Genomic DNA, 19,418 nt, shown 5'->3' with positions numbered 1-19,418 from the left:
AATGTATAAACCTCTTTGGCATGGTCAATCTCAAACCTCTGAATGTTTTAATGAAATGTTAAGTCTGACAAAGTATTTAGAAGATGGGCTACACATCACAAGAAGAGTAGAAGAGCTCTGCTTCTGTACATGATTGGTATGCATGAGCCAGCCATGAATTCCATGGTGAATAGACCACTTGCTGTGGTCACACAAAGGGCAGTGAAGGAGGGAAAGAACACAACTGAGGAACGGCTCACAGCATATTGACTTACGCGTATCTGTCACCTTGTTTGAAACTTTAAATTGTATTGACAAAGGTATGCTGTTGTTCTGGAAAGTGAATCTTATACATTACATAAAGCCTCAGATGACTCAACTAATCAAAACCATGAATGTTTACTTTATATAATGAAAAAGGTGCACGTGATCCACTGAGAGTATAACAATTAATAGTAGCAATAATAAATATATTTATATAGCACAGTTAATACTGTACATTAAATGCAGTTCAAATTACTTAACAAAAATGTATATAATATTATTTAGCTAAAAGCAAATATAAGTAAAAACAGGGAGCATCATTAAAGGAAAAACATAACTTCATTCAGAAAGGCACCTGATAATTTCAAATAGATCATAATCATCATCTATTCCCAGTTTAACAGCCATTTTCTGGGTTTACCAAGTTAGCCGCTCACACCTCTAATCTTTTTCCTCCGCTTTCCTGGGCATCCTCTGGGGTGAGATCCATTCATTTTATATCATCTAACAAATTTAATTTACAAATAGATCCTAAATGAGTTCCACCTGGTGTGCATGCAAATCAAAAAATATTCGTGTATAAGCTCCTCTCAGTATCTGGAACATTCAGGCAGTGTTTTCAAGGCAGCCACTATGGTTATCTTAAGTGGTAGAGATATATTTGTTTTTATAATATACAGAAGCAGAGTTCACAGCAAAATCAGCAATGTGGAATTAACTCATGCAGTGTTAAAGTAACCATTAAAAGGAAATGTATGGAGGCACTGTCTTCATATACTGCATACGCTTTAAGTATTAATTTAACTCAGGCAATTTTTACTCTGTAGTAGCTAAAAGCAAATACTGATGAAGTCCTTTTCTTTGTGATGGATAAAAATCATTACAAATTAAAAGTCACTCACTACTAATTAATTTGGAGAATGTTAATCAGACGATAAAATCTTAATGCTGTCACAACATCTGTCTATCAAAACTAACTTTTAAAGAAAATACAGAAGCCATTTACAAAAATGGACAGCAGTGTCACTATGTTTTAAATAAAGCAGAGTCTTTTTAGAATCAGTCCTGCCATTAGGTCATCTTTTCGTAAATCTTGTATTGAATCTGTCTTTACTTATGTTCTACTGGCTTGCTTTGGACAACTTAATGTCAGCAACAAAAACAGAATAAATCAGATTGTAAACTGGAGCAGTAAAATAACAAGGTGTCAACAGTCAAATCTGACAGACATGTTTAATAAGCCAGTAATACAGAAAAGCTGTGCCTCCTCTCAGGTAGGACTCTCCCACTACGTGATCAATTCCATCATGTCGCAGGTTCAAGTTTCCAAGGATAAAAAGCAGCTGATTCAAATTCTCTTTCATTCAGACTTCTTTTAATCTCCTAAATACATTCAACTTTAATACACAACAACAGGCTTAAATCATGGGATGAACACTTAGCATTTGCATCAATCATTAGGTAAGCAAAAGTATTTATTTAATTTTTACATGGAATACGTTTGATCTCATTTTTGACCATCATTACTATTATTAAATATAACAGTTTAATAATAGGTATATCATGCTAGTATTATACCTAATATACTAATAAGTATAATTTATTATTTAAGTATAAAGTATAATGTTTGACCACAAGTGCTCAATTCTATATTATATTTATTTGTAGTAAGTTTATGTTTGACTGCTATGTTCTTTGTGATGTGTTTTTAATGTTACTTCACGGTCTCTTTGTAAAACCCACTGTCAAACCAAATGTCCCTCTTAGGACAATAAAATTGAATCGAATTGAATCTATCTATCAATCTATATATCACATTTAAAATTTTCTATAAGTTATCATATGTGCACTTGTAATGGTACAGTGCAAAGGGTTGTTTTCATAAGTTGGCTTGCAGTCCTTTATTTTAGGCTATTTGGCCTTCTTGATGAGTAACTAAAACTCCAAGCAGTTACATATAAATTACTGTCATATGACGGAAGTCAGTATGCTGCTGCTTGGGTATTAGGTTTTAATAAAGTATCTATCTATCTATCTATCTATCTATCTATCTATCTATCTATCTATCTATCTATCTATCTATCTATCTATCTATCTATCTATCTATCTATCTATCTATCTATCTATCTATCTATCTATCTATCTATCTATCTATCTATCTATCTATCCTGAGCTTTGTGGAGAGAATGACCCTGATCACATGATCAATAAGATATGTTTACTGCTCAAATTTCATCTGTTAGTCATTCAGTCATTCATTTTCTGTACCTGATTTTGATAAAACATTCATATCCTCCATATTCTTGCTTTAAATCCAGCATGCTGAAAGAGGGAATGTGAAACCTTGCAGTGTAAACTTTAATCAACAGTTTAAGCAAACTTTGCTTTAATGTTTTGCAGAAATAAAGTTTATAAAGTTTATCTGACAAAATGGAAGTATTCCACCGGCTGCAGTTTAACCATTAACAGAGTCACAGGGTGGCACCTCCTCAACATGCTAACAGAGTGACTGACAGAACAAGTCGACCATTTGGGGATGGATGAGAGGATGTGCTCTTACACATTAACCATGTCAAATTCAACGCATAATTATGGCTTTCTAATGTCTGACTGATGGCAGGCTAGCTTGTGTAACCATTAACCCTGTCACTTCAACTGCATTGCATAGTGCCTTCAAAGTCCATTTTTTTTCCTTTTGGCTATGCCTGTGAATTTGATGGATGTTAGAATATAACTTTAATCATTAACTTTTTCTCCTGATGTTTCCCTGTTTTTAGATCATTATTCATTAGTTTCACGTCATTCTCTAGTGTGTCACTCATGATGGACACAATGTTCTTTTATTCACTTTATTGATGAGACACATTGCATGCATTTTTCTCTGTTACATAGAAATGTTGAATGAAACAACAGCTAGGAACTGAACATCAAAAAAAGAGAAACTTGCTTCACTTTTATCATAAATGAAGAGAATCTGTCATTCAGTCACGATTTATTGCACATTTTATGCCTCCACGTCACTGGCATGGATAATATACTGTGCGAACGATGTGATGAGGATGACAACAGTTCCTGTTTTGGTACAATTAATGTATAGGACCCCTTAGTATTGACTTGTCTGCAACTAGCTAGATATGACTATGTAACATAAAGCTAAATTAAGTCCAAAAGTGTTCTGAAGCTCTTCATTGCATTTTTTTATGATTAGTTCAGCAACAACCATTATCACATAACCTCTCTCTGTAGAAGAAACAGACCTTCTCTGCACCCACCAAGAATCACAAATTTCAGGATCGTTCAGCATTATTGGGATATACTGTACAATACATACTACAAGAAGATGCTGTGTGAGAAAGTGAATAGTGTCAGTATGGAGGAAATGCCGAGGACTAGTGTCACAGGCAATTTACCATTAAATGACAATGCTCAGTGCTTGTGATAACAAAGACAAAATGACAGGATATAGCAATAAACGCATTGAAAGGAACCCAAAGCACCCACTCCTACCTTCACCCATCCTCTCTGACTACAGCTACACTTTGAAAATAATTTTCTCCCTTATCTAGCTCTATCAGATTGTTATTGGTTTGAATTTTTGGAAGATGATTTAATTGCACCTTGCTATCTGTGACCATCACTTTGAAGGAAACAGTATAAGTATCTTTCACCAGCAAGCCGACAGCAGTTAATTCTAAAAGTGTGAAAAAAGCTTATGTGGCAATGGACCAAAAGAGAGCTAAAAAATGTGGGCAATGCTCAAAAATAATTTTGCACTCCTGTTACATTATGTTAAAAATATTGCAACCCTGGGGGGTTCTTTTGCAAACTGAGACAAGCAGTAGTTTATGTAAATAGAAGATCTGAAGGGAAGTAGATGCAGTAGGCACTGAGATGAAAAGGTGTTCTTGCAAATCATCTGAAAGGGAGTGAAGAAGTGGACCACCTCAGGCACCACCTCATGTGCCTTGTCCTTTTGTGATTGTGTTACAAAATGGCACACTTTTTATGCCAAAGTTAAAATGGTGTAATGGTACATAATGTTAGTACAAACTGCAATTTTTTTGTCTGATTTTTTGCTGTTTAGATCATATTATCCACCTTCATTCCTCAGTTTGGCTGCAATATATTGCTGATATTTTGGACACCTCACAGCCTATATATAGTATTATGACATATCTACAGAGCTAGGTTAAGGTACTGTATCCTGGGACCCAGGGCTACCTCTATCTTGGGGCTCCTGGCACACAACAGAAACACGTACATGGACATCCATTTCCATTTTAACACAGAGATATATCCAGGTTCACAGAAGAAATATTGTGCGTCCTCCCTAAATAATTTACAAAACAAAACATTGGATGGGAAATAAATGAGACATTTTGTAGCAACTTTGTCATTGTTTGAAAGGGCATGAGAACAAAGTTTTGTACCATCTCTGATGCTATAAATTGTCCATCTTTATTATGGTGCTTCCCTTGCTCAACCAGTATAAAGGTATGTCGTCTGTTATAGGTCTTCAGGATGCCACGTTGATGTGTTTTTTTGTCAAATATTTGTTCAGTGATGTCCACCACAATATAAGCTACTTCTGTTAAATCAGCATTATCACTGTTGGCAGTTGCTTTGATTTCTGATCCCCAGCTGCTGTAAGGTCAAGCTGTGGAATGAGTCAGGGTCAGACTTATTGCATGCTGATGACGCTAACGTTTGCTGCTTGGTCAAAGAGGATGGCTGATTTGCAGTCTCGCAGGTTATTACATCAAAATCATCAGCACCAGCAAGCATACTTTCAGATTTACATGTGAAAACGATTATTACCGTTGGCATCTTTTTCAACAATTCGTCTGCCCTTGTTTTCTTGTCTATCTTAAGCTTGCACTTGTGTGACCCACTTTCATACTTTTGGTTTAAAAATGTTAGGCATAAATTAATGTTGATGGTGTTCAGATAGTCTATGGTTCACTAATTGTCAGAGCATAGACACATAGAGGACTATCAAAAACTTAGAAAACATATCTTGATCAATCATAAGTTCTTTTCTGCAAACTTAATATTACTATACATTGAAAAAATAGCAATAATAATATTAAATTGACAGGCATGCTTGTAACGACTGGGGCTTTGATCTATCTATCTATCTATCTATCTATCTATCTATCTATCTATCTATCTATCTATCTATCTATCTATCTATCTATCTATCTATCTATCTATCTATCTATCTATCTATCTATCTATCTATCTATCTATCTATCTATCAATTTGTAGTAAGTGAAAGCATACTAAATCTAAATAACATACACAACTCACTCACTTGATCAGATCATTTTAACTGAAAATGATTTCTTTATAATTGTATTTATAATCAAAGAGACACATTAATATTTGCTGTGATTGGGTTCACTTTAGTTTTTATTAAAATTGATTTTGTAGATGAGGTGCAGTAACCAGTGCACCAAAGTATTGACAAATTAGGATGTTATTTTATATTTGTGCAGTAGCGAGGAAAGAAAGATTCTACACTATACAATAATCCTAAAGTTTTTCACTCTCCATAGATGAAGCAGGAATTGTATCTTGTTTGAGATCTCAGATTTACCACCAGTTTACCTACTACAACCTGCCTGAAGAAGGGGACTAAGCTGCCTTGAAAGCTTATTTATTGTAATCTGTTCATTTAGCCAATAAACGGTTTAATTTTGCTTCACTACTCATTATATCCATAAGGGCCACACAGTGCTACACCCTATTGCTACACCAGTCTACCTAAAAAAGTTCAGGGTTGCATTATTTGGTCTATTGACATATCCATAATTTTCACCTTCATGGCCATTTGTATTCATAAGGCAATAATCAACTCTACACATGATATTAGTGCATCACATGGATGCTTGTTATTTTTATAATTTGGAATACCTGGATAAAAGCCCATGAAAATATCACCCAGACAGTGATTGAGCCAGTATTTGAACCTTGGTTCCTAGAACTATGAGTTTTTACACCACCTTATTTTGTTTAGTATCTAGCACTGTTATTTAAGTCATGTCAAAGCCAAGATTAGTTTAATCTGTTTATAGTACAATGAAATTCCTACTTGAATGTCTCCTCAAAACGGTTGACAAAATAAATAAATTAGAAAAACAAACAAATAAAATGTATCCACAGCATGCAACATTAATAAATATGCTTATAAACAATATGTTGATTTTAGTTCGGCTTTTAATACCATCATCCCTCAGAATTTGATCAGCAAACTGGGCCCATTGGGACTGGGCATACCTCTGCAAAACTGGATATTGGACTTTCTAATGGATAGGCCACAGTACGTACGGGTAGGTAAGAATAAATCAGATACCATCTCCTTGAGCACAGGTTCTCCACAGGGGTGTGTTCTAAGTCCCCTCCTCTTCACGCTCATGACCCACGATTGTTGTGCCAAGTTCAGCACAAACCAAATTATTAAGTATGCGGACGACACAACAGTGGTGGGTCTCATTGGAGGTGACGGGGAGGGGGATTACAGAGAGGAGGTGAAGTCATTTGTGGAATGGTGTGATAAAAACAATCTGATACTGAATGTCGAAAAAACAAAAGAACTGGTGATCGACTTCAGGAAGAAACAGCTGATACACATCCCGGTCTACATTAAGAACACTGCTGTGGAAATTGTGCAGTCTACTAAGTTCCTGGGAGTTAATGTGACGAACAACCTCACCTGGTCCCTGCACACCTCCTCCGTCATCAAGAAAGCTCACCAGCGCTTGATCTTTCTGCGGAGGCTAAAGAGGGCCCATCTCAGTAAGTCAGTCCTCACCACTTTTTACAGAGGGGCCATAGAGAGCGTGCTAACCAGCAGCAGCTCTCTGTGGCAGGAGAGCTGCAGCGCTTCGGACTGGAAAGCACTGAGGAAAGTGGTGAGGGCTGCGGAGAGGATCATTGGAGCCCCGTTACCAAATGTACAAGATTTGGCAAAACAATGCTGTCTGGCCAGAGCGGTGCGGATTTCTAGAGACCCTACTTATCCTGCCTAGGAACTCTTTTCCCTCATGCCCTCAAGCAGAAGGTACCGCAGCCTGAAATGTAGAACTACCAGGTTTAAAAACAGTTTTTTTCCTACTGCCGTTCGTCTTTTAAATGAAGCATTTTAGTATTTCATTGTATGCTGATTTTAACTATGTGTTTTTATTAATGTCTTGTGCATCGTATTTTCGTTCTGCAGCACATCTTGGATGTTCTGCTGAATGACAAATAAAATTGAATTGAATTGAATTGAATTGAATTGAAAATATATTGGGTAAAAGCTTTTCTTGAATTTACTGGTGTGAGTGCCAATTTTCATGATTTGCCTGACGACTTAAATTTTTTCTGGCTGTTCCTTGGTCTTTTTTAACATCATTTCCAAGGTTTTCAAAGCAATGAATCCATTAGTTAAACGTACTTTTATTGCAACATGTTTTTAAAGAAGATGAAAATGAGTTTTGTTTTTCCCTTGGCACTGTATTGTTTTCTTAAGGGTGCCACCATTTCTGTTAATAGTAGTTACGCCATTCCCAGGAAAAATGACTGGAAACGTTCATGACATCATCTAGGTGATGGCATGAAGATCAGCATCATGCATTTACTGATATCTGAGATTTCAGATTTTTCCAAATAAAAAAAGTTCAGTGATCACTCTTGTTGTATTTCCCAGTTTCAAAAATGTCTTCTGTTCCTTGACTATGATTAACAACTGCTTTGTTAGGCTGTGGTTACAATTAACCTTTTGGCTACCAAATCCAACACTGCCTCCCACTTCAATGCTGGGGTCTCATCTTGGGCTTTGTTTATTTATTTCACATTTGCACAATTTTAACTTTTGGCTTATTTGACTTTGCAGCTTCTCCTTGTTTCTCTCTCCACTTCCTTCCGCAGGGCTTTACAGTTTTTAGCTGAGCAGGTAGCATACCAGGACATGACACAACCAGTGAGGATGGTCTTCACTATGCACTTGTAGAAGTTTGAGAGCACAGATTGAGAATTGCAAGCTATCTTCAAGCATCTGAGGAAGTAGATGCACTAGTAAGCCTTTTTGATAAGACACAAAATGTCTTGTGCAATGACAGTCACTCCAAAGTATTTAAAATTACTGACTCATTCAACAGTATTCCTTCAATGTAGATGGAAGTGTGGTCTACCTTCTACTTTCTGAATTTTATGACCAACTCCTTGGTTTTGCTAATCTTAAAGACTGTTGTTTCTTGTACCATTGAGTCAAGAGGTAGACCTCTTCTCTGTAAACTGTCTCATCATTGGTAATTATTGAGCCTACCATGGTGGTGTCATCAGCACATTTAATGATAGAATGAAGCTACTCGTATATCTAGCCACACAGTCAGAGGTGAACTAGAAATACAAAAGGGGACTCGGCACACTACTTTGTGTAGTGCCTATGCTGAGGGTTAGTGCGAAGAATATGATGCTTCCAAACCAACCATCTGCACAGGCTGAGGTCGGATTGGTTAGGAAGTTCAAAATTCGGCTGCAGAAGGTGGTGGTAAATCCTAAATTGTGGAGCCTGTGTGTCAGCTTTGATAGATACACATTTAATATAGTTGTACTATAAGAAGGACTTATTTTATGCAAATTTATATTATGCAGAGTACTTACTGTAGATGGTATGAAGTGCAAAGGTTAAGGCATCTTCAGTAGACCACGCATGATGATATGCAAACTGGAGATGTTTGTGACTATTTGAAATATTCTGCTTAATATGTCCCAACACCAGTCTTGTAAAGCACTTCATCATAATTGGATTAAGTACCACATGTTTGTAGTCATTCAGACAGTTCACTTTTATTTTCTTAGGCACAGGGATAACTGTTGTCCTTTTGAAGCAAGCAGAAACAAGAGTCTCTCTGTAAAACATTAAGCTAATTGTTTGCTACAGGTTCATAAAAAACACCATAAAATGCCATCTAAACTGGATTCCTTGTGGACATTAACTTGTTTAAAAATCCTCATGCAGATATTAGCATTACAGTAAAATCCTGGTGGTGTCAGGTTCCAGAACCCTGGGAATCTTCAAGCAGTCTCTGAAAATTGATTAAACACTGTAAATACAGTTCATTCACAGACTTCTTTGTAGGTCAGAGCTCATGGTCCTGTTTTATAATCTTTACATTTCAAGGGCAGAGAAGAAAAACAGTTCAACAAAGAAAGGTTAAAATGATGATTGCAGTGGTCATGATTATCATGCACAAATCTCATTTTGCTGAAGCTTACTATGAAGTGCTGCTACTCGGTCAGAGCTGCTCAATTATTTATAAGAAATCTGTAGCTGAAAAACCAAGCACTAAGACTTCTAATTATGTACTAGGGCATCTATATTTATTTACAGTATGCCACATATTTTCTAAGTAAACATTACAGAAATATAACAGATGTTAGCACATTTCAGCAGTTTGCTTTGTTTATTTGACTCTCAGTGGTGTTGGCGTTTTCAGTAGCCGTATCTCTTGAATCCCATATGTGACAGCTTTTGCCAAGAATGACCAACCAAATCCTCTGCTGTCATTGTCATTGGCTGAAGAGTGTGACTTAGCAAAAGAAAAGGAAGAAAAACTGAAGACTGTGCCCTGACATTTTAAGTTTTAGGTTATAGCTCATGCCATATAGATGGAAGCTGCCATATGTACTACACTAATTATAACGTCTGTTCACATATAAAACACTCCCCTCCTTCACAACTTCTCAAATGAATTTTCCTTGTTTTCACTGTATTCCATATATACTGTAAACTGGTCTGGTGACAACTGCCACTAGAATAAATACACATGCCTTTTGTGTGAATGGGATGAGTCAAGAAAATCTTTACACTGTGATATTTCACTCATTGAATATGTAACTTGCCATCTTCTTATTTTATTCATTTCCGTGCATTACTACTACATTCGTTTTTATATTTTTGAATATGCAGTACATTGCTTTGAGCTCACTTAGCTTCATGTGCCAGATCAGTGATCATTCAACCTCCAACCTTGATACAGTTTAAGCCATTTTCAGATTATGATTTTCAGAAAGAACAAAATATAATACAGGAGACCTTCTAGAACAGATGTAATGACTGCATTGAGCATATTGTGTTAAAGGCATTGAGGTGAGAAATAGTGACACCCCATGAAGTTTCAGTCTAATTCTTTGTCCGATGTTTATTTATTTATAAGTAATCAGGCTGCAGCTTGTCATCCGCACTTCTAAATGAACTTTCCCACTGTTAGGATCACAGGGAGCACCTCAGTAATATCAAACATGAAACACTTTGTCCAAGTTTCATGTAGGTGATAACAATTTGTACCTCAGTTTCATTCAATTAACTGAAATTAGTCTTAAGCCTAATACAATTACAAAAATGACATGACAGAACAAATGCAACATATGCACAAAACACAATGTTAAAACATAAACACAGAAAGAGCATACATTATAGGGGTCTCCAACCTGGTCCTAGAGCACACATCTGGCTCCAGATTTTCACTGTAACCATGTCCTTAATTAGTAATGTTTTTATGGCTTATTAACTCTTTTACCTTCATTTTTATTGACTTGCTATTTAAGCCTCGGGAACCTCAATTTTTTTTCCTTAATTAGCAGCCAAACAATAATGAGATACAAAAATGAGCCACCACATGACCAGCAACCTGTGTCCATCATACAGCATCTGAAAACAGAGAAAGTGAATAGCTCGGTAATGCTGATCTGCTCATGTCACCAAAACATTTTACGGTGTTCTTAGAAAAAAGATAATCAACTGTTTTGGAAATGCTGTGGTGGAATGAGATCACCAACAAACCATGGAAATAAATGACAGGTTTTAATTATCAAACACAAATCAACTTCTAATTAAGAAATTGGTTGGAATTTGAGGCCCTGACTTACTTGGTCATCTGTTAGCTCACTTCACAACTCATTTCTGTAGGGGCGCCATTTAAGAAAAAAAATGAAGCAATTCAGAGGATTGGATCTTAAAATACAAGTCAATTAAAATGAAGGAAAAAGTAGTTTATTAGCAGCAAAAATTGGTCACTAATTAAGAAAAGGGTTAGAATGAAAATAAGCAGCCCAATCGCACTCCAGGACTGGAGTTGAAGACCATTGGTATACAAAATATACCCCAAAATATTTGTATACTGTATGTATTGTTAAAAAAACAATATAAGGAAGGTAAAGATTTGGGGTTAGAAATGATAATGTTTTAGATTTTTATAGAGCTGCTCTAAGCACGTCAAATATCAGGCAGAGGGGCGATGCATTTCGTCTGAATGCTGGTGGTAAAGTGATGCTTACTTCATTTGTCTTGCGGGCTTTACTTTGTCTTTACCAGAATGGGAGATGAAACCCCAGATGTGGTTGGGGGAAGAGGAATGAAAGTTAGAATTCTAGAAGGTGTAACTCCCTCTCCAGTTCCTCAAATGTCTCTGTAAATTGGTCCTTGTAAGCCACTTGTGCAGCTCATATATACGACATTATATAACCAGGGTGGCTTTATATCCAAAAGTGGCCATAAGTCAACAACATTCTGAAAAGAATCTTTCTATCGGCTAACATTGACAAAATACATCTGAAAACAGGCCCACTCAGCTTCTCTTTTTCTTGAAGCTTCTCTTTATTCTCTCACCAGACTTCTTCAGACTTCCATCTAACTAACCAAGTTACTGTGCACAGCTCTTTTCAGTTCATTTCAAAGCCTCCATTTGCTGAAAAAGAATAAACTCAGAAGGTTGTTTTCTTCATACCTGAAGTTAATTTGCCTAAAAATTGCCATATTTGCAAGCTTTTCGTAGCTGTTTCTAGCAATATTGACATACATTTCTTGGATATCACATTAACACACTTAATTTACATTGAAACAAAGCCAACAGATTTAATTCCATCAAACAGAGGCTTAATCAGTCTCAGGGACTGTTGCCATTATCCACCTACCTTATGTTAATCTTACTCAAAATGAACACCTTATTTTACTTAAAACATAATATGGCTATTTTCCTTATAGACAATTTGAACTTAAAATTAGCACATTTTTATGTTCATTTGCATGAAGACTTGTTGCCAAGGAGACTTTTTTTTCCAACATTCCAACATTTCCACTCAGGGAAAAACAGGTACATATGGGTTAGTATACAGTCAGGTCCATAAGTATTTGAACAGTGACACAATTTTCATAATTTTGCCTCTGTACATCACCACAATGGATTTCAAATAAAGCAATCATTATGTGATTGAAATGTAGACTATCAGATTTAACTTAAAGGGTTTGCTAAAAATATTCTATGAGCCGGTTAGGAATGACAGCCATTTTTATACATGGTCCCCCCATTTCCAGAAGCTCAAAAGTATTTGAAAATTTGACTGACAAGTTGTTCCATTGCCAGGTTGGAGCTGTCCCCTTATTATTTCATTAACTATTAAGCAGGTAAAAGGTCTGGTATTTATTCCAAGTGGGGAATTTGCATGTGGAAGCTGTCACTGTCAGCTCTCAATATGAGGTCCAAAGAGCTGTCCATTCAAGTAAAAACAGTCCATCATTAGAAAGAGAAAACAAAACAAACCCTTCAGAGAGAGAGCAGAAACACCAGGAGTGGTCAAATCAACCATTTGCACTCTTAAAAAAAATAACACATTGGTGAACTCAGCAACACCAGAAGGTCTGGAAAGGCAGAAAAGACAACTGTTCTGGATGATTACAGAATTCTATTCTTGGAGAAGAAAAACCCCTTCACAACATTTAACCAAACCAACAACACTCTCTGGGAGGTAGACCTATCAATGTCAGAGTCTACAATCAAGAGGGGACTTCATGAAAGTAAAGACAGTGAGTTTACCACAAAGTGCAAACTACAGGTACACCTCAAGCATTAGAAAGGGCTGTTCAATTACAAATTCAGTTGGGCCAGATTTTCAAACACAAGGAATTTAGCTGGGCCAGACATTTTCAGTGGCCGGTAAGCAGCAGCTAATACATTTTAAACCATCACAAATGAATGTTTTGAAAAACAAGTAACTATTTATTCATTGTTTCCCTTTAACTGTGGTCACATCTGACACAGGTACATCAAAAAAGTGCATAAAAAAGAGTAAAAAGCTGTAACTGAACAGAATCTCAGACAGTAGCAATACTTTTTTCCACTTTTGAAATAACAAAGTGAATATTTTGGTCACATCTCACCTAGGCATATCTCAACATGCATAAAAACAAAATAGTACACAGTATTAGCAATATGATTTGCTTCCCTTTTGAAATAAAATAAACATTTTACTCATATATGACCCAGGCACATCACAAAGTGCATTTACCAGATTAAAAAAGAACTATCAATGCTAGAAGTGCACAAACCCATAACAAGTGATAACAGTTACTGACATAAAGGAGTACAACGTCTACTGCACACTAAGGGGACACAGGTTCATTTTAATTCACCATATGTGTGATTAGCAGTTCCTTTTTTCCGTTTGGATTAAGCTTGATGTACTGTGAACGTATACAGAGGCAGAGAGACCAAGTGCAACATTTTTTTGTTTATTTGGTGAAAAAATATCTTTTTCTTCTTCTTTCGACTGCTTTCATTATCTAATGTCCTCTGCATCTTGTTCTGTTACACCCATCACCTGCATGTCCTCTGTCACCACATCCATAAACCTTCTCTTAGGCCTTCCTCTTGCCTAGCAGCTCTATCCTTAGCATCCTTCTCCCAATATACCCAGCATCTCTCCTCTGCACATGTCCAAACCAACACAATCTCACCTCTCTGACTTTGTCTCCCAGCAACTTGAGCTGACCCTCTAATGTACTCATTTCTAATCTTGTTCATCCTCGTCACACCCTGTGCAAATCTTAGCATCTTTAACTCTGCCACCTCCAGCTCTGTCTCCTGCTTTCTGGTCAGTGCCACCGTCTCAACCCATATAACATAGCCGGTCTCACTACCATCCTGTAGACCTTCCCTTTCACTCTTGCTGATACCCGTCTGTCACAAATTACTCCTGACACTCTTCTCCACCCATTTCACCCTGCCTGCACTCTCTTTTTTCACCTCTCTTATTTGGTGAAAAAATATATAACATTTAAAATCATTAAATATAATAAAAATAAAATATTTACCTTTATATGGTGCTTCACTCACTCCTCGATGCACTTTGCAAACTCCACATTGGGAGGACCCAGGTTGCGAAGCAAGGCACTTCAATTATGCTACCTGCACAGGCGTACTGTGTGGTATAATATTGTGCTTGATAGTTTAAAATTATAAACACAGAATTTATGAAATTGTAGAATATTATAGACGGATTACAGCGAGCTCTGCATTCTACAAAAAAATTTGTTATGTAGTCCCGCAAAGCAATCAGTGCTTAATTTGACCAAGTTTTAAAGAAAATTCCAAACTTTTTGCATTTTTATTCTTGGCTTAGATAGTTAATGGCTAATTGCCATCCCTGTAAGAACCATGAATCCGGATTAATGCGTGTGAGTGGAGGGCCGACCAATCGTATTAAGAGAAGTGTGGAGACAGTACTTGTCAGTAACAAGGTTCTCATTAGAGCAACAATAAGATTCATTTGTGAAACCCTACGTTTGCACGCACTTAATGAAACTGGAATATGACTAAGACTCAGCACGCAATTGATTACAGAATCATTTAATATCAAAGTCAAAGTGAACTTTATTGTCATCTCAACCATATACAAGTATACAGATAGACGAAATTGTGAAGCTCAGGGTCCACAGTAACAACATGATGTGCAATAAATAAATTAAAAATAGAATTAAAATTTAAAATTTAAAAATTTTAAAATTAAAAGTTACACAAACAAGACAAGATATTGTGCAAAGATAGGACAAAGAAGTAGCAGCAATATTGATGTGTAAGATATGTAATATAATAAATAATAAATAATAGATATAGATAATACAGTAATTATCAGTGTATGCTAATAGTTGTTTAAGACATGTGTAAACAATGACAGGTCAGAATGTTTCACAGCAGAAGGATAACAACAGTGTCAAAATACTTAAAGGTCAGTAGGAGATTTTCAGTTCTTTTCTACATGCACACTCGTCTTTGCAGGACAGTGGCTCGCATGTATAAAAGTTCTGTTTTTAGCGGTGGTTGAGGCCGTGTGGAAGGTCCCAGGGGGCAGCCTGGTGTTAAGGAGTCTAACAGCTTGGGAGTAAAAACTCTCCTGCATCCTGGCAGATCTGGCTTTGATGCTACAGTATCTTCTCTTGGATGGCAGAAGTGTGAAAAGTCCATGTGAGGGGTGTAGATAGATAGATAGATAGATAGATAGATAGATAGATAGATAGATAGATAGATAGATAGATAGATAGATAGATAGATAGATAGATAGATAGATAGATAGATAGATAGATAGATAGATAGATAGATAGATAGATAGATAGATAGATACTTTATTAATCCCAAGGGGATATTCACATACTCCAGCAGCAGCATACTGATACAAAAAACAATATTAAATTAAAGAGTAATAAAAATGCAGGTAAAAACAGACAATAACTTTGAATAATGTTAACGTTTACCCCCCCGGGTGGAATTGAAGAGTCACATAGTTTGGGGAAGGAACGATCTTCTCAGTCTGTCAGTGGAGGAGGACAGTGACAGCAGTCTGTCGCTGAAGCTGCTCCTCTGTCTGGAGATGATACTGTTTAGTGGATGCAGTGGATTCTCCATAATTGATAGGAGCCTGCTGAGCGCCCGTCGCTCTGTCACGGATGTCAAACTGTCCAGCTCCATGCTTACAATAGAGCCTGCTTTCCTCACCAGTTTGTCCAGGCGTGAGGCGTCCTTCTTCTTAATGCTGCCTCCCCAGCACACCACCGCATAGAAGAGGGCGCTCGCCACAACCGTCTGATAGAACATCTGCAGCATCTTATTGCAGATGTTGAAGGACGCCAGTCTTCTAAGGAAGTATAGCCGGCTCTGTCCTTTCTTGCACAACGCATCAGTATTGGCAGTCCAGTCCAATTTATCATCCAGCTGCACTCCCAGGTATTTATAGGTCTGTACCCTCTAAAGTCAGAAAAGTGAATATGTGGTAATAATACTGTTTTTAAATCTGGAGTTAATGCTGTGATGTAAAGCAAGTTTTAACTTAAAAAAATTCTTAATTCCTTGCTTCTGAATTCTGAAGATAAAAAAATAGATTACACCGTATTGCCTTTCTGAAATGTGCTTCCTTCCCATTCATTTTCTGTTTCTTTTGTGTGCCTACAGAAGAAACTTCTCCATTATTTGGTTAAATTCTGAATTTCTCTAACTGTGGCTAACAATGGGCTCAGAAAAAAAAATCTCACTACTCCTAATGAAGGGGTTTCCATTTTTTAAAGAATTATAGCAAAATTAAGGCAATCATATCTAATGAAAAATAAAATTTACTTGCTTTTTAAAATAAAATACCTTTTCATAACCAATGCAATTGTGCAGTAATGCTTTTGAGAAAATGACACAGTGCTAAGTTCTTTAAAATGCGGATAGGTTAAATAAAGAGTAAAATTAAGAAATGGGTTCCTATACAGTAATAAAGTAGGCTTTGATTTTATCAAAAGAAAACTGTGGTTTGAGCCTCATCAACATAGTATGTGTGAATTCATCTTCAGCATCTGGGTACAATGATTAGAAACCTAAATATCACATGCCGTCTTACACCACAAATGTAACTCACCTGTTACTCTGCCTGTGAACATCTCAATTTTCTGTTAAAACAGAATAATAATGATAAGAAATGGTACGAAAAGAAATATGATTTGATTTAACCAATCAAAGCTTCCTTACAACATCCTCCTAAACCAAAATTACATAAACCACATGATGGAAGTTCAAAAGTAGCTAACTAAAAAGAAGATGGTAATGTCAATTATCTTCTTATATAATACGCTACTGTGGCTGTCCGTTTGTCTGTCCAGGATTTTAAATCATCTGTAGCTCATAAACCGTTTGCACTATTGACCTGAAATTTGGTACCCATATACTACGTGACGTCTACTATCCACTTTCGGGGTGATGATTGACTTCCAAGGTTATTCCTCTTTTTATTTTTATTTTATTTTATTGTAGAATCAACTCTCGGCAGCGGCCAGCAGGGGGGCAGTGCGGTGCATGTGTGTGTTCATTCCCTACCACCTTCGCCATCACTTCCCCTGACTCATCATGTCTTAAATCATTCTTGAGACAGATTGAAGACTAAAGTGCCAGCTTAAGTGAAAAATTAAGGAAAACATACTAAGTAATTGCAACACAAACACAGACTTTTAACGTGAAAAGATGCCGCCGAAAGAAGAGAAGAAGTGGGCCGCTAGGGTGGAGAAAAGAAGAGCTGCTCAGGAAGCAGAAAGCACTTCAACTTCTGAGCAAACGAATGATGAAAACTAGGAATTCTCAAGTCAAGTGTATTCACTGCATGTTATAGTGCAGTGCACCAATATTGGTATCTATATCATGTGTGATGTGGGGAAAATGCAAAGTAAGCTACACTCTGTGTAGTGGTCGGCTGGGGGCTGTGCCCAACTGTGATGCCTGGAAGGACCAGGAGAGGAACTGTGCCTGGAAGAACCATGAGAGGGCAGTTGCCTTGGTCGGTATGGGGGCCACGGGAGTTGAACATGAAAGTTCAACCCTATAGGGGCCCGTGGCTACCGCCAGAGGGCGCCCGGACAATTAAGGAGCCCTGGATGCCAGCATTTCCGCCACACCTGGAGGTGCTGGCGGAAGGAATACCAGGGACACCTGGAGTGCTTTCAGGTACTCATGCGGCGCTTCCGCCACACCAGGAAGTGCCATAAGGAAGTTCATCAGAGGGCACCTGGAGCATGTCCAAGTGGGAATAAAAGAGGCCGCCTCCTTCCAGTTGACAGCCAGAGTCGGGAGGAAGAGGACAAAGCTCGGAGGAGTGGAGTGGAGGCGGTGAAGGCAGGACTATTGAGAGGCCCGGACTTGGGGGTGTGTGGTGTAAGGACACTGCGTTGTGTGCGGGACTGTGATCAATGTAAATATTATAAATAAACATGTGTGTTTTGGGAACTGTTGGTGTCTGCCTGTTGGTGTTCGGGCTGGTTTTCCACACCTGAAAGGCCTGAAGCACACAATAAAAATAGGAGAAGAAAGAAGTGCTCATGGTAGAAATGGAAGAGGTGTGAAAAATAAGGAAAATGGAAACAAGTCACCATGCAGTTTAGCGGAGATTGTGAGTTGAGAGCTTACTTCAGTATAATATTTGGAGACACAAAATCAGTGGCGGAACGTGAGGAAGTGGCGCTGTCACCGAAAATCGCTCAAGCAGACTGAAATATGGATGTTAAAAAGAAAGACTCACTGAAGATTCTTAAATGGAAGCTGAAGAAAAGACAGATGCCATCTGTCCCAAAGGATCAATTTGGTTTAAAGCACTTTGTGGTATGCAGCGGGCTGAGACCCAAGTAAGAACTTGAGATAGAGATGGAGAATGGTTTGTCATCTGCCTGAATTTTGATATCACTGAACTTGGAGCTTTTGGAGGGCTTGGTATAGGGATTGCTGCTGCTGTAATTTGTCCCAGCCATACATGAGTGCCATTGAAAATGCTGTCATCAAAATTGTGGGAAGAGGCAGTATGGTCAGAATGAAAGCTGCTTAATCAGGATTTAAGACTTGCAGGCAGCATTGTGAGTTTGATAACAGGGAAAGAAAGATACTCTGCCATCCTAATGACACCCAATTACTGAAGAAAAAAATTGTGGTTTTGAAGTTTCACATATTTGTATATATGTATATTGTCACACATTTATGCTTAGGAGACAGCTTAAAGGCTTTACTGATGGTAGTCACCTGCCAAACCAGTGGTTGGTGCCGTGCGAAAATGCCTTCTAACTACATCCCTCTACAGAATGGAAGATTGACAGCCATTCCTCTGCTGACGTCACTTCCATTGTCGCCCCTACCAGCCTGGAAATGATATGAGCAGAAGTGCAGCCCTGTTTGAGTCAGTTCTGCATTGGACTCCAATCTGAAAAGATGTAATTTTCAGCATTGTAAGAAGATCATTTTTCTTATAATTTGTTTTCTTTTTACAGGGTCACACATATGGTACCAAGCCCAAAACCCCAAAAACAACTCCACAGACACAAGACCCCAGGTTCAAAACAAGTATTT

This window comes from Erpetoichthys calabaricus, chromosome 5 (assembly GCF_900747795.2).
Source record: "Erpetoichthys calabaricus chromosome 5, fErpCal1.3, whole genome shotgun sequence".
In the NCBI taxonomy this organism is placed as follows: Eukaryota; Metazoa; Chordata; class Cladistia; order Polypteriformes; family Polypteridae; genus Erpetoichthys; species Erpetoichthys calabaricus.
This window is presented reverse-complemented; position numbering follows the sequence as displayed.